The sequence below is a fragment of the Prionailurus bengalensis genome, chromosome E2 (assembly GCF_016509475.1).
Source record: "Prionailurus bengalensis isolate Pbe53 chromosome E2, Fcat_Pben_1.1_paternal_pri, whole genome shotgun sequence".
Lineage (NCBI taxonomy): Eukaryota > Metazoa > Chordata > Mammalia > Carnivora > Felidae > Prionailurus > Prionailurus bengalensis.
The window spans coordinates 60,200,473-60,217,047 of NC_057352.1; the positions used below are offsets into that span (position 1 = coordinate 60,200,473).

General features: G+C 54.1%; 1 long non-coding RNA gene across 1 annotated transcript; it reads left to right on the forward strand.

Annotated features, from left to right (window-relative positions):
• Positions 1–738: 738 nt before the first annotated feature.
• On the forward strand, positions 739–11,730 carry LOC122494582. Its single transcript, XR_006300209.1, has 3 exons — positions 739–2,676; positions 3,664–3,773; positions 11,089–11,730. It is a non-coding gene; the product is annotated as an uncharacterized LOC122494582 (long non-coding RNA).
• Positions 11,731–16,575: the final 4,845 nt, after the last annotated feature.

Consider the following 16,575-nt stretch of genomic DNA (forward strand, 5'->3'; position numbering starts at 1 on the left):
CCGCCGCCGCCGCCGCCGCGCCTGGGCCGGCCGGCCGTTGCCGGGTCGGAGGCCGCGGGCGGCGGGCGGGAGGGCGGGCGCGTCGGGAGCGGCGGGCGGGCGCGGGGCGCGCAGGGACTCGCGGGCGCAGCGGCAGCGGCGGCGGAGGGATCTGCGCCGGCACTCGCTCGGCCTCGCGCTTCGGCCTCCCCGGTCCGCGGACGGATCCGGGCCGAGCGCGGCCGCGTTCGCTGCTGACGGGCGCCGGGACGAGGCGCAAGTGGGCGGGGTGGCCGCCTCTCGCGACAGCCGCGCCGGCCAGGCCCGCCCCTCCCGCTGATTGGCTCGGGCTGCCCCTTCTCGGCCCGTGATTGTTCCGGGTCCCCAATCCGATTAGCCCCCGCCCCGTCCACGCCTCCCCGGGGCTGTCGATCACGCTGGAGCCGCCCCGTCCCGCCCCGCGGCGACCGGAGGGGCGGCGCGGCGGAAAACCCGGGGCGGATTCCTGGTCGCTTTTGTTCCCGCAGATCAGCGCGCAGTATTGTTTGAGGTGAAAGCCGGGCGTCCGACCTTCCCGCTTGACTCCCGGGCGTCGCCGTAGGGAGGAAGAGAGTATCTCCGAAAAGCTGCTGGAGCGGGGGCTCCGGAGACCCGAGCCGTGACGCGGTTTTCCCTCAGCGAGGCTGTGTGACCTTGGCCGAGTCGCTTGGCCTCTCTGAGCCCCGGGCGCCTCCTTGGAAACCGAGGGTAACCCTCACCGCCCCGGGGAGCGGGAGGGGGCTCGCGAGAAGGTCGCGAGCTCGCAGACGGCCTGCGCCCGCCCTTGCGAGCCGGCCGGCCCGCCTTGGGGTGACAAGGGAGCAGCTCTCTCCGCAGACCTCGCCAGATGCGGCCATTGTTAAGTCAGCCGGCTGCCAGCGCGCCAGGACCCCGGGGCACGAGCAACGCCCCCTCCCCTCCTGGCCTGTGCGCGGCCCCGACCGCAGGTGGAGGGGAGGCGGGGGCACCCGAGCCCCGTGAGTCCTACAGCGGCAGGCCCGGCCCCGCAGCAGTGGTCCATTCTCCCTGCCCTTCCCCCCTGGGTGCCGTCTTTTGACTTCTGGCGACCTACGACTCATCTGTGCGTGCCAGGCTCTGAGGCCCTGCCCTGCCCGCCCCGTGGAGCCTACACCCTGGTTCTGGGCAGCACACAAAAGCAAGGCACTTGAATAAACGTATGCATTTCTGCAGGACGTGGTCCAAGGTGCTGGAAACTTCCTAGCAAGACATTCGCCAGCCTTGGGACCTCAAGGCTGAACAGACTTTGCAGAGCCACTCTAGGGAGAGAAGGAAAATGTGCTTCCCACTCCCTGACCCCTCTCCACGCCTTGGGCAAAATTTCCCAGAGCCACCACGGTGTTCTTGGTCAGTGAAGGGAGGAGCAGGCAGTTGAAAATCCACATAGGCAGGAGGGGTGAGGCTGGTCCCCGTTGGGTCTCCCTGCCTCACTTCCCGGGTACAGTCTACTGTCTACAAGTAACCACATCCATCCTTGTTCACTCTGACCTCACCTTTTCAAGTCATTCCAGGGAAGTAACCACATTCCAAAAGCTACCATAGGAGAAAGTAAAATAATATGGAAATCAGGGCAAGTCAACACGTTTGCCTCCTATTGGTTAATTAGGTTCCTTGGAGCAGAAAGATCTTGGGACCTTATGGCGCTGAGGTTCCTCCAGGGCAGCCCCACCAGGGTGTGAAACCTCCAAGCTGTGGTGTCAAGCTGACCTTCGTTCCAGTCCCAGCTCTGGCCAGCTCTGTGACCTTGGCCCTTCACCCAACCATTCCAAGCCTCAGTTTCCTCATCTATAAAAGGAAACCCGGAATCCTACTCCCGGCAGCTAGCAGAGATGCTAACCGGCCCTGGACAGCTGGGGAAATTGAACCACAAGTAACGATCGAGGTCCCCCAGCTCCTGACTGCCTTCTTGTCCCTTTTTTTGCTCTGCCGTTTGCTATTTAACGTGTGCACTGGACAGCTTATGGATTAGGGTGTCCTCGTCATAGAAAAGAACAAGCAGAGACTCCCGGTGGAGAAGGCCATGTGAAGACAGAAGCAGAGATTTGGAGCCAGGGGTCGCCTGGAGTCACCAGGAGCTAGAAGAGGCAGGAAAGATCTTCCCCTGCAGTCTCTGGAGGGAGTGTAGCCATGGGACACCTTGACTTCGGACTTCTGACTGCGGGAGAACACTTCCATCGTGTTAAGCCCGCAGTTGTTTGCTGTGGCCACTCCAGGACAGTCTTACAAGTCTCATTTCCCCTCATCCGTACTCCAGCTCAGTTTAATCCAGCTCAGTGGATAATAAACCACTACCCTGCGGGAGCACACCCCACAAAGGGTTTGGGGGCCTCCAAGAAGAATGACACCCAGCTCCTCGACTTTAAGGAACAGACGCCTGGACTCCTGTTCTGGAAGCCGATGGCCGCCCATCTGTGGGAGCTTTCTCTCAGCACACGGTTCCCTTCCCCAGGAAACAGCCAGGAGCCTCCTGGAGGCTACAGTGGACGGTGACCTGCCAGTCCCTCTGAATGCTAGAAATGCTGTCTCTCGGGGCTGGCCGTGCGGCTGTGGTTTTCTCAGCCAGCTGCTGCCCAGGGCTCCTTCCCTAAAACAGCCTCCAGCCCCAAGCTGTTTGGAGCTGGTCCCTTTCCCTGACTTCAGGTGGGACTTGAACGTTTCTCCACCTTCTACAGAGTGGAGGGCCTGAGGATCTGTGGGAGGAGGCCGGGGAGGGGAGCTCAGTGTAAGTCAGAGGGTAGGGCGTTCCTCCACGTGATCAAAGGGGCTGTAGGTAAAAGGGAAGCAGGCCGTGTGTTCAGATGAGAAGAGATTCCCGGTACAACGCTGTGTGGGACAGCAAAACTCACTCCCAGGAGTGAACATACCTGCCACGTGCCTAACTCGGGCCAGGGACCGACAGTACAGTGGGCCCTGCCCTCTGCAGCTTGCGGTCTAGGGCCAAACGATATGTCTGTCTATGTTTTCCAAAGGACTGGAGTGGAGTATAAATTAATACTATTGTTGAGAAAGAGAGAGAGAGAGACTTGGGATTCACCCCAAATGCCCCAGAGGAGCGATTTTGCAATGAGGATGGGCTGTGCTTGGGATGACTTCCTGTGTCTGAAGGGATTCGGAGTTGCCGCGGTCCTGGAATGCGGCTGAGGCGAGAGCTCGGCCACCTGGACTCCAAGTCCAGCGCCCGGCCCCCATCGCCCCGCTTCTCCGTTCTCGCGTAGAACCCAAGCCTAGGGGAGGAGCCTGGAGGCCATGTTGTGGTAGGGAAATGAAAACAGAGTGCGGGTCGCGAGTCCCATCAGCAGGAGAAGTCCTTGAACAGTGGGGCAGAAGTACACCCAGGCTCCCTCCTGGATCCGCCACTTTACCTTCCCTTCAGGGTCTGTCGAGGGGTGTGCCTGGTCTCCAGTTGGAGACACGTGCTGATGTGCGTTTTTCCTTTACCCAAGGCCCTGTGTTTCTGACACAGAAAACAAAGGGACCCCAAACCCCTTCCGTGCAGGGCTTACGAAGTAGGTCCCTGATCTCACTGATGGCATCATTGCTCGGTGCCTCAGCCCCTGATAGCCTCTCGTGATGGCCATAGCTCTGTGAGCCTGCTTCTGAACTGCTGTCACTGTTCACGTTTTACAGATGGAAAGGTCATCGTGGGCCCAGGGCCATGCAAGTTTGTACGCGCTGGAACCAGATTCTGACCTGAGTCAGTTGCCTAGGATCTGCCCCTCCCGGAGGAAAGCATAAAGGTAACTTGTTTATTCGTTATTTCTGCAAACCAGAGGCTCCAGCCATTATCTGTTATCTGCCGCATGCCAGTTTTCCTTAGCCGTGGCCTCCCACAAAGTCCACCTGGAGTCGTAAACGGGCAGTTGTCCCAAACGATGCCTGGCGCTGATTCTGCACAGACACACATTTTCCTCCAGGGCAGACTTGCTTTCTTAGGTGTCTGTGGCCTTGGGCTAGGTGCCGTTGCCACAGCCGGAATTACCTGGGCTCTTATTTGAGATGGTGGTTCCTCAGCCTGACCCCGGGTACGGATCCAGACTCCCTGGGGGTGGGGTCTTGGACGCCACATTTCACCAGCTCCCGTGTGACCCTTGTGTGCACCTCGTGGAGACGTTTTGCTGTCAGGCTTCCGGTGTGCTGCTTTGGACCGAACGATAGCAACCACCAAAATAATCAGTTAAGTCCGTATCACAGGCCTACACCTTGACCGGGATCCTCCCTGTTACAGATGGGGAAGCTGAGGCACCATCCGGGGCTCGTGGGTTCTCGACAAGTCCTGAGCCTTATTTGTGTCGTATGTCTGTTCAGTTTTCACATTTGTTCGTTTCCCACACCACAATTAACTCACTGCTGCTTTTGGTTTTGTGCGTTTTCTCTTTCCACCTTGGAAATTTCCAAGCATACCCAAGAGTCAGTCGACTAGTGTAGTGATTCCCTGCGTCCCTACTGCCCAGCTTCCTCAACGGTGACATTTTGCCATTCCTGGTTCATCTGTTTCCCCCACCCTGCTCTAGCATATGTACATAATTCTTCTGGACTATTTTAAAGCAAGTAAGTTTTGGATTTTATATATATAAGTAATCGATAATATACATATATATTGTTTTGCCAGGTCATGAGGTAATGCATGCTCCTTGTACAGAGATTATATCTCACTAGAAAATGATATAGAACTCACAAAGAATCTCACTTCTCAGTCATAACCAACGTCAACATTTGAAAGTACATCTTCCTAGACACTGTTGTATTCATATGCATTTATGCACACCTATTTTTACAGGAGCAGTCTACTCTCCACAAAAATAGGGCTGTTCTCCACATTTTGCGATCTCTTCTTTCCACTTAACAACATATCCCAGATGTCTTCGCCTGTCACGGACTCTCTTCCAAGTCCTGGTTTTCAAGGGCAGCCCAGAATCCCTTTGTTTGGGCGTACCGCAAAATGTTCTACTAATCCCCTGTTGCTGGCCATTCAGATGATTTCTGTTCTGCTGGCTGAGTTTCAGAAGGCAGTTCTGCTTATCCTGGACCTTGCACCAGGCTGAAACCCGACCTGCCTCCTCCAGATCCCCCATGCGTTTCCGAGAAGTACGGGCAGGGCTAAAGCGGAGGAGCTGGATTGCTTCCCACTGCCATCCCAATCAAGGCTTCACCGCCTGGCTTGAAGTCTCAAGATACAGAACACACCCAGACTCAAGTCGGGGTGAAAAACACATTTCAAAGGCAGGTAACGTATTGTTTGGGTGACAAGGTGTAACTCTGAAATATGGGAGGATTCTTTTTAAACAAACACACCAGGGCTCACCCAGCCCAGTCAAGCTTCCTCCTTCAAGGTGCTCACCCCAGAAGGCCAGCTCCTGTTGTGATAAAACTATGATTGCTTGAAAATATACATGCGAACTCCTCTTTTGAAGCTGCCCCCACAGTCTGTGTAAATAGTTTTTGGAGACACTGTAGGCCAGGAAGTCTTTGTGCTTCAAGGTGGATTGACATCTGGAAACAGTCCGTACTGCAGACAGAAGAGTCTACTATGTCTGGTTTGAGCAGAAACAGATTTATGAAGTTACAGCAGGGGCCTCAGAGTGTCTGGCAGGATTGGAGAACAGATGTGGACACCATTTTTGTATCTTCCTCTTTTTTTTTTTAATGAATTGCCTGTTCATGTTTTCTGCACATTTTTCTATCAGGTTTTGGGTCTTTGTTTCTGTCAATTCCTAAGAGTTCTTTATATATTAGAGCTATAAAAGCCCTTTATCTGTGATTTATGTTGAAAATATTCTGTCCCAGTTTGTCAGTTGCCTTTGACTTCATTTATTGTGTTTTTACCTTGAAAAAAAGTGTATTTTTGTGATCATTTTTTGCATCTGGATTTTAAGTGGTGGTTAGAAGACCCCTCCCTACACCCAGGTTATAAACAAATTAATCTGTGTTCTCTTGTACTATGTATATGGTTTCATTTTTTTTTTTCATGTTCAGGTCCCTGAACCATTTGGAGTTTATTCTTATGCACAGTATGAGGTATTTGCTTTTGAAACCCAGTTTTATTAAATGTATCAATTACACCAGGGGTTGCAAATTAAAATGCTTTAAGGCCAGGCAGAAAGTAAATGAGTGAAGGTAGGTGGTATAATAAAATAGGGTGAGGTTTGTAGGTGGTCAGGGATTAGATTTAAAGCACACACACACACACACACACACACACTGGGTGTGTTAGTTTCCTATTGCTGCCGTAGATAAATTATCACAAACTTCGTGGCTTATAACTACAGCATCTATCCTCTCATGGCCCCGGAGATTAGAAGTTTGGAATCCAGGGGCAGGGGGGCAAGGTAGGCTCCTTCTTAAGGCTCTGGTTAAGAATATATCCCAGGCCTCTCTCCCAGCTTTTGGTCGCTGCTGGCAATCCTTGGTGCTCCTCGGCTGTAGCCACATCACTCCAGCCTCTGCCTCCGTCTTCAGGTGGTTGCCTTCCTATCTCTGTGTCCAATTCTGTGTCCACCTCTTCTGACAAAGACCCCAGGCATTGGGTTCGAGGCCCACCCGATCCAGTGTGACCTCATTTGATTACATCTGCAAAGACCCTATTTCCAAATAACGTCACATTCATAGGTGCCAGGTAGACCTGAATTTGGGGGGGGACATCACTCAACCCAGAAGAGTGAGGGAAAAGCAGAGCTGTCTGGAGCCCCCCGCAGCCTGCGTGCTCAGAGCTTGGGCCCCTTATGCTGCTGTTGGGGTCATCTACACCTAGTAATAACGAGTCGCTGTATTTGGAAACTCGTCACACTTCATTCTGAGAATCAGTCTTGAAAAGCATTGACAGATTGTCACTTGAAAATGCCCTGAAAAAAAGGAAAAAGAAATCTGATGGCCAATTCTTCCAAATGTGAATAGATGGCCTGCCCACAGCCAGTAGATAACAAGTTTGTTCAGTATGAATATTAGGGCTTCCCCTTGGAGGCCAGGTCTCTTGTTACGTTTTTTCCTTCAGAGTAAGAGGTGAATTTCTACAGATTCCTCTGTGCTGAAAGAGGGCCCATTTCATACCACAGAAGGAGGAAGGTGGTGTCTCCTCTGCCTAGAGATGGGGGAGGGGGCTCTCTTGCAGCTACTGTCCCTGTCAGACCTCCCAGTGTAGGCAGAATTCCCAGTCTTTGCTTATCTAAACACTAATCTAAGTGAAGAGATTTTGCAGACGTAAAGTCCCAAGTCAGGTGACCTTGACACACAGAGATTATCTGGGTGAGCCTGGCATAATCAGGTGAGCCTTAAAAGTAGAGAGTTTCCTCTGGCTGCTGGCAGAAGGGGTGTCAGCAGTGTTAGAAGCGTCAGGAAGACATATGGTATCATTGCTGCTTATAAAACAGACAGGGCCGCATGGGAAGGAAGAAAAAGGTGGTCCTGACCTATAGCCAGTAGGACACAGAGACCTCAGACCTGTAGCCTCAAGGAGGTAGATTCTGCCACAGGCAAGAACCCAGCCACCAAAACCTTGACTTCTGCCCATTAGACTCTGAGCAGAGATTCCGATGGGTCTGTTCAGATTTCTGGCCCACAGAACTTCCAGATGATACATGGGTATTGTTTTAAGCCTCTAAGTTTGTGGTGACTGGTTATACAGCAGTACAAATTAATCTACCTCTGCTTTTGTTGAAGGTCTGGGGGCAGGGACACTAAGAATGGGGAGGGAAAATGGAGACGTGGATTGGATAATCCCATTCTCCCTCCTGCTGCACCCTCCCACCCACCCATGAGAATTTCAGGCCCTTGCGTGAGACATAGAGACACCAAATGAATGGGGCTTGGGGTGTCCTTGGTGGCTTCAGAGGTTGATGGAAATCAGACATATGTCCCCTCTTCTTGTGCTTAAGCAGTTACTGAAGACGAGGGAGATTGGTGGGTCTAACCACATTTTATCCTGGTGTTTTATAGGTTCGTAGGACCAGGAGGAATCCTGGTATTTAACATAATTAACATAATCAATTCCCCCTTTGGGGTAACATCCCGGAAAATTGCATCCTGCCTGCCCCCCCCCCCAAAAAAAAGCAAGTGGCAAAGTTTTTTCTCTAGGTGCACCTAGCTTTGGGCAAGTCACTTCCCCCTCCCAGGAGCTCCTACTCGTAGACTTGGAGGTAGCGGGCATGAAACATGTGGCTTGTAGCAGGTGCTCAATAAACGTTAGCAGTTGGGTTGTTATGACCGTCAAGTGTAACGCCTGTTGCACTTGACCCCACCCCCATGTCGCTAAGCTGCATGACCCAGGGCAGCTCTTCCAAGTGCCCTTTCCTCATCCTGTCACAAAAGTGAGGACTAGAGAAGGAGCTCGCACAGCTCCGGCCACACAGGCACTTCACCCGGGCACAGGTGCCCGCTGCCAGAGCAGAGCCTTGCCTGGAAAGGTAACCCCAGGAGCCCTGAGCATTGAGAGGCCACGTGGATGGCAAGTGCTAGGTTTCGGGTGGGGGTTAAGGTCCGTGCTGAGCAGGGCAGTTCAGGGGCTTGAAAACCATTTTGTCTCTGGCAGGCTCTGGGACTCCTGTGTCCCAGAAAACCCTCTGGCGGGAGGAGGAGAGGTCAGTGCCTGCAGCAGAGGACTCTGGAGGGCCTCTGATGGAGAGGGGGTGTGAGGAAGGAGCAGGGGGGTCAGAAAGGCCCTACTCAGGCAAGGCTGGCCCAAGGCCGTGGGAGCAGAGGTGTGGGGGGAGGGTCTAATCTTGGAAGAAGGCATCTTTGTCCCTCTAAAGGGAACAGGTGTGGTCCTTTACCTTCCCTTGCAAAGAAGACAAAAGGCAGACACGGGTCTCTGTTAGTGGTTAAACTGTGTCCCCCTAAAACATGTCTTGGAGCCCTAACACCCAGTACCTGTGAATGTGACCTTATTTGGAAGTAGTGTCTTTGCAGATGTAATCAGGTTGAGTGAGGGCATTTGGGTGGGTCCTAACCCAAGGACTGGTGTCCTTCTAAGAAGAGGAGACACCCGGGAGAGGCCATGTGAAGCTAGGGGCAAAGACTGAGGGACGTCTGGAGCCCCCGGGAGCTGGGATAGGCAAGGAGGACCCTCCCGTAGAGCCTTCGGAGGGAGCAGGGCCCTGCAACACCTTGACTTTGAGCTTCTGGCCTCCAGAGCTGTGAGAGAACACATTTCTGCTGTTTGAAGCTCTATCCCCGTGTCCCGGCTCCCCATCTGTGGTGCTCTGTTACAACAGCAAAACAATACGGACCTGGTCTCCAAGGCAGGGGTGGGGACAGCCTCTTGGTAGATGTGCAGCATGGCTGGTAAACTACCAGAAGGCCCTTCCCAGTTGTTCTCCCACTGGCTACAAAGGTTGGAAAACAACACTTTCCCATGCCTGGCTTCCCTTGTATCCAGGAATAACCTTGTGATCCAGTTCTGGCCAGTAAGACTCAAGTCAAAGCCTGACGAGGGGTTTCTGGAAAGTGACTTCTCTCGCAGAGGGGAAATGGGTCAGGCAATCCTCTTTGCCCTCCCCATCAGAGCATTCTGGAACACAGCACAGCCACGGTGGTGGAGGCCTTGTTCCCTTGTGATGACACACATGAGGGAGACTCACCCAGACCTTGTGCCTGGCACCACCCAGGCACAAGCTTCTTGTTTGAAAAATAAACCCACGTTTGTTCAAGTGAGTTGGGCCCTCTGCCACCTGCTGCTGAATGCCTTCTTAGCCGATACGGTGGTTTGCCCGCAGGGGCCTTCCCAGACCCATCTCCCCTCCGGTGGACCAGAGAGGTTGAGGGCAGACACTCCAGAAGTCAGAGTGAGCAGATTCCAATCCTGGCTCTCACCCCCAGCTTGCCCCGTGTCCCCCTTCCTCTGCAAGATGGAGGTAAAAGGTACCCACTTGAAGAGGCGGCTGGAGAATTAGGTGAGAGCCTGCTCAGCAGGTGCTCAAGACGTGGTGGCTGCCAACATCTGTAGGAGCATCTCCATCCTGTGGTCTGCTGAAGACAGGAGCCCCGCAACACATGCGTTGCTGTAAACATCGGAAACGGCCGGGGTGAGCGGTATCCACGTCACCCGGACTCTGAACAAGCTCTTGCTGCCGAATGAGTGCCCTTGAGCTGACTGTGTGCGTGTGTGTTTGCAGCACAGACAACCCCCAGGTTGGCCCAAGCCATTTCCACGACAGAGAACAAAAATGGCAGTATATCATCCCAGCTGCGGTCAATCATCACAGCTGCGGTGGGCTCCGTGCGCAGGACACAGGGTGGCAAGTCACTTTTAAAGGACAGACAGCTAGCAAGTGACAGAGCTCGGCCTTGCGTTTGGGAGCTCACTGTGCCTCCTGCCAAGCCCAGCCAAGCTAAAGGTTTTGGCACCAAAGGAGGGAAGGCCGAAAGAAATGCCAGGGGACAGGGCACTTTCACGCCTCATTTAACCCTTGTGACGTGCCTTTGAGATCAATAGATCGTTATCCTCACCTGGCAAAGGAGGCGACTGAGCCTCGAGGAAGGAGAGCTGAGCGGATGCGGGCGGAGCAGGGCTAGAACCCAGGGTTCCTTACCCCCAGTCCTGCCGCCCTGTCCCCCCTGGAATGGCTGCAAATGGAGGCTGAATAGAGGTGACAACCCTGTGGGTGAGGAAGGTCATCATAGGGCATCTCTTCAACACGGCTCAGGTGACCTTGGAGTCACGGAGCTCACGCTCGTGGAGACCTGCCGGAGGCTGTGTGCTTTGCATTATTTCCTTCGATTCTCCTTTCGCAGATGAAGAGACTGTGGTTCAGAGAGGCCACCTGCCCTCTGCACACCACCTGCAAGGACAGATCCCACGTCCGGTCCACTGTGTGACCCTAGTCGCATTGGCTGTTTCCTGACCGAGCGGAGGCCTTGCCCTCACATGTTAACCACGGCAGCTCTGGTGCGCGGTTGTGTTTGCTCGTATGCGTAATGTGTATTTGACTTCAGCCTTAGATTCTGTCTGAAGAGCGGTTTCTGAAGCTGACCGTTTTTTGAAGCCACTGGTCCATAGGTCACACGTGTGATTCTTTTCATGCATTGGCTCCTTGGCACTGAGACTTCCTCTTTCTTACGCAGGGACAGCTTTCCATGTGGACCTCTGTACGGAACTCTCAGAACCATTCCTGGCTGTGAAATACGGTAAGGCCATGCCAGCGTGTCCCAAGGGAAGTTCAGTCCTGTTGGCACACGTCTGTTGGCACCTTAATTAAACTATAAGCTCCCTGAGAATAGGGACCGACCGGTCTGATACGTTTTTGTCATTTTGAGTTTCCAGCTCTAGATGGATGCCTTGTATACAGAAGGCACTCGCTAAGTGTTTGCTGACGGTCGTGGCGACTTCCCAAATAAGTTTTTGCAATGCTTCTTCTAGCGCTCTGCCTTTTCCTCTGTAGAGATTGTGGTACCGTGCTGATTTCTCCAGTGAGTACCGAATCTTGTCTGTCAGGGATGATTTATTATGTGTAATTATGTTTCCAACCTACTGCTTGCAGAGTGGCATTTTTTCCCAAAATATTGGTAATATTTCCTTATAACGTAGCCTGAATCCCAGGGCAGGGAAGACTTGATCCGAAGAGAATGTGGTGGTCATGTGAGGTTAACTTCTTCATCAGCAGATGAAAAGGAGGTCGAGGGACCATCAGGGGTCATCCAGCCAGTTCACTTATCAACCTGCCTTTGGAGGCTGATTCCTAACATAGAAAATAGTTGGTATGATTCCCAACTTCTTCAGATGTTTTTAATGTTTTTTATTCTTGAGAGAAAGAGACAGAGGGTGAGTGGGGGAGGGGGAGAGAGAGAGGGAGGCACAGAATCCGAAACAGGCTCCAGGCTCCAAGCTGACAGCACAGAGCCCGACGTGGGGCTCGAACCCGCTGACGGTGAGATCGTGACCTGAGCTGAAGTCGGACGCTTAACCGACGGAGCCACCTGGGTGCCCAACAAAGTCTTCAGATTTTTGATCAACTGTTTCTGGCCAAGTTTTTCTGTATTAAATGTATGATAACATTTTACGATAACGTGTTCTGTTCACATCCACTCATGCTTCTGACATTACATGTGATGTTATCCATGTAATCTGCTAACTAGCAGGTCAGAAAGTCCTGAGACATGAAGGATCCAGAATTGGTCCATGCACTGTCTCATGGACACCACTGAGGACCCAGCCTCTTTCTGTCTATACATTGCGCCCTCCTCAGGGTGTTAGCCTTGACCTTAGGCTGGTTCTCCTCAGGCTAACAAGTGGCTGCAGCTGTTCCAGGCATCACATCCACCTTCCAACAGAAGGAGAAAGATTATCTTTCTTTGTGTATCAAGTTTAAGGGGGAAAAAAGTCTTTCACCGAAGCCCCTCTGCTCATTGGCTAGGTTGTGTCATATATCCACTGAAACTAACCACAGACAAGAGGGCTGGAGTCATCGTAATGGCCCTTGATCAATCAAGATATGCCTTCTGGGACTGGAGCCTGCCTCTCCTGAAGCCCATACATGTACAGAGTGTGTAGAAACTGGAACAAAATCAGGGGTCTCTTTGCAGATGAGGATGGTGAGGCTCAGGTCACCTGTGGTACACTCTAACTGAGATCTGTCCGACCCCAATTATGTCTCCAACGGACCACGCTGCCACGTTACGTGAGGTGTGGGTGGGGTTGTTGTCACCCTTTATCATAAACGCACTGGGCATCACCTTCCACTAGAGCCAGGTTTTGATCAGGTACGTGCTCTGTAATCAGTCATTTCACAGCTGGGCAGATACAACCAGGCCAGGTTCCCGCATTGTCCGGAGGCCAGGGCTGCAGGGTTAATCTCCTCGTCACCGGGAAGGACTCTGGAGCCCCTGGGTGCACTTTCTCCCTTACCGGCCACCGCGCGGTTAGTTCTCCGGGTGCGAGGGAGGGGACGTGTTGCTTCCCAGTCCCGTCAGCCTCTCTGGAAAGTTGGCTGAGAGGTGAGGTTGGAGGGGCCGTCTGTAGTGGGCGGGGGCACCCCTGGACTGATTCACCCATCGCTGGCCCGTCGCCACGGATAACTGAGGGGTCACACCTCCACGACAACCTTCTCACCCTCTGGCTCACGTGCGTGCACACAGCACTGTGCGTCACCAGCACGGACACGGGCCCGTGTGCTGCCCCAGTCCTGCGGCGACCGTGCCGGCACCCCCTTCGTCGTGTCTGGGCTCATTAACAGTCGGCTGTGTCGGAAACCAGAGCAAGCTGGAAGAGCCCAGAGACACGGAGCCGTGGTTCTTGGCTGTGTGGCCCCAGGCGCACCACTCAGTCTCCCCGCACCTCACTTTTCCAATCTGCATGGTGGGCTGCCGTGTGGCTCGGGGACCGTGGGTACGGCGGCGTGCGTGTGGCCGGCACCCGTGAGCAGTGGCCGTTTCTCACAGCCGTCGGGGTGTAGCCGTGGCAGGTTCGGATGGAGCAAAGTAACCTCCTGGTCGCCACCTGACCTCTTGACATTCTCTGAAAGGAGAGCCTACGTTTTCCTGTGGGGGTGGCCTTCCGAGTCTGTGGGCTCGCTCTTGCTTTGTGTAGGGAAACAGGGAAAGCAGCCTCAAATGTTTGCTTCTGGCCCGGTGCCTTAGCTTCCCGTGGCTGCCATAACAAATGCCCACAAACTCGGTGGCTTGAGACAACACACGTTTTTTTCTCACTGTCCTGGAGGCCCAAAGTCGGACACGAGTCTTACAAGTTTAAAAATGGGGTGGGACTGGAGCTCCCAATAGCCAGAACTGCTAGGAGGGGACAGGTCCGGCTCCCCCACCGTGCACAGAGTCCTGGTCCTGCGTGCACAGGGCCGCTACAGGGAAAACGCAGCCCTGGGTTCTTCTCCCCTTGGAGGCTGCGGTAGGAGGTGGAGACCAGCACCCTTCCCTCGCCTTCCCCTAAAGACTGCACTGACGCAGGGGTGCAGGGTGGAAGTGAATGTGTTTGGACAGTCGACAAAGACTCTTATCAAAGGCCTTCAAGGAGAGCTTGACCCCCCTGAATGTATCCACCACATTTTGCGTGAAAAGCCGACGTGCACTTTTTAAGGCGGAGTTTCTGGCTTCCACAGCATTCCTGCGGGGGTCTGAGATCCGAGGGACCTTGAAGAGTTGGGAGAGCAGCGTTCGGAGCCCAGGCTGCGTTCTGGCTGTGAGGCTGTCCCTTCACGTGTCTGAGCCTCAGCGTTGCCAGCCTGGACAATGGGACAGCCCTGCTCACTGGCGTTGTCGCCGTGGAGACACAGCCTGGTGCCTCGAGGAGCTCCGCGGCCGGCGGCGAGGCCCAGTAGCAGCGACACTGGGATTTTCTGTCTGCATCCTTCTCCCCGGGGCTGCACCGGCCGCCCTGCGTTCCCGGCCACCAGCTTCCCCAGCAGCCTTTCTGTTTGTTTGGAACAGTTTCTCGGGGTCTCCTAGAGAGAAGATTCTCAGCTGAGTTCCGGCCAACGGACACGCTACCCCACCCCCTGCTTGGAGGGATCCCAGCAGCTCCCTTGGCTGCCCAGCAAAGAAGAAATGATGTCAGGAGTGTTTCTGTCTTGAGGAAGCTGGAGACTCCTTTCAGCAGGACGAGAAGACACTATCAAGGGGATGTAGGGGGGCTTGCCAAAGCATCCTTGCACGGTGCTGTGGAAACATCCGTTTCCTCTGCCTGGAGAGGGGCTGGGTCAGCTGGGCTGGTGGTCTCAGTCTTGGTTCTCTCAGCCTGATTGTGCTCATTTATGTCACAAAACACACATGTGGCTCAGGACCAAGGGGGCTGGGAGCCCCAGCTCTAGACTTTGGGTAGACACGAGGGGCCCTTTCTGGGCTCCACATCAAGGCTTCCCCTCCTGGCGAGCACAGAGGTGGCGCTGTCCTTCGATGCCCTGTGGCACTGACAAGGAGGGCCCATGGTGAGCTTAGTGTCCACAGAAGACGCTGAAGGGCCTCCGCTCTGGAATCGTGTGACCGGGGCTTGAATCCAGGCTCCATCGCGTAGAGGCTGTGCGGCCTCAGGAAAACTGCCCAGTCGGAGTCTCGGTTTCCCAACCAGCAGAATGGTGGTGGCAAGGTTCCTACCTCCACAGGTGGTGGTGAGAGCACAAAGGGTCCCCGTTGGAGGGCGTTCAGCACAGGTGACTCCGGACACACGGAGGGGAGTTGGGAAGCAGGAGCCACCGCTATTTCAGTCACCTGACTATGAAATCGAAAGATCGGAAAGTACAGAAAACGTCAAGGGAGAAGAAACCCCAAAGTGTTCATAGCCCCAGTCCCCGGAGACACGCGCTGCTAGCTTTCGTTAGGTGTCCTTCCAGCCTGTTTCTACGTGTGCGTGTGTGTTTCGTGGGCTCAGATCACTGCTGAATGAGCACAGCCTGTGTCTGTGTACGCGTGCTAGTTTTTCTTAAGACCCGGCATGATGTTGCTTAACCCACTTCTTTTAAACTTAAAAATGTGTCAAGACCATTTCCTGTAAATCATTACATTTTACCATGTTGCATATTTTCCCACACTTTGATGTTTCTGAAATAGGGATGTGTTTTAGAATCGTTGTCAAAAGAAACATCCCAGCTACTTCTCTCTTTTTCTCCCCTGAAGGGGGTTATGAAATAGGCGATCCGTGTGACAAATGACAGCGTCTCAGCCTCCAAAAAGCATGGCGTTCTGAAAGATGCCTTCTTACGGGCCACGCGGTTCTCTTTGGTGCCTTTGCCATAATTAACTTAATTGACCTCCAGTTTTGGACATTTTAGCTCCTTCTGGTTTCCTGCTATTATCAACAATGCTGCAAAAGAAAACGTATGGCAGGAAATCCATTCAAGTGGGTCACTGACCCTACAGGGCAGAAGCTGAATGGAGAGGTCAAGGTCACAGCCAGCCTCCAGTGACCTTCTAGGGAGGAAGGTCGGAGACGAGTGGCTCCTTCGTGGCCGGGTTGCGGAGAGGCCCCGGGTCAGAGGGGTGATGCCCCGCGCAGCAGTCCCGTTGACTCGTCGCGATGGCTTTGGGCTGGGGCTTTCCCTTCCCCACGCGGAACAGAAGGCTCGGAGAGAGGCCCCTTGTCAGCGCCAGGCACAGCTCGCTCAGAGTCCACGTGCTCCGAGGCAAGAGAGGAGAGGCTTTCTCCTTTTCTGGAGTTCCGTCTCATGCCTACGTTTTGGGTAGGATGCTATTTTTAAGTGCCTGGCACAGTGGATTTGTACACCCCAGGGGAGGAGGGGGACTCGACGCAGGGCAGGGCTGGGCGGGCAGCAGGCATGGGCGCGGGCAGGGGGGCTGCATTTGCTCTGCTCTAACAATGAGCCGCGGCGGCTGTCACACCCACAGCCGGCATTAATCACTTCCTGCCTTGCCTTCCCCAGCAGCTCTGACACAGGAGGCCACGCCCCGCTTCTGGAAAGCGCCCCACTCAGACTATGAGGGTGCTTCCAGGCCACACTTCCTCCGTCGGGTCCGTGCCCCCCCCCCCCCACACACGTGTCCCTTTTGCCTGGCTCTGGAGACTGCATGGGCTCCGGCCACCACCACAAGCGGGTAAAGCGTTTTGCAGGCTTTGAGGCAAGGCTGCACCCGTTCAGAACGTTGGCAGTT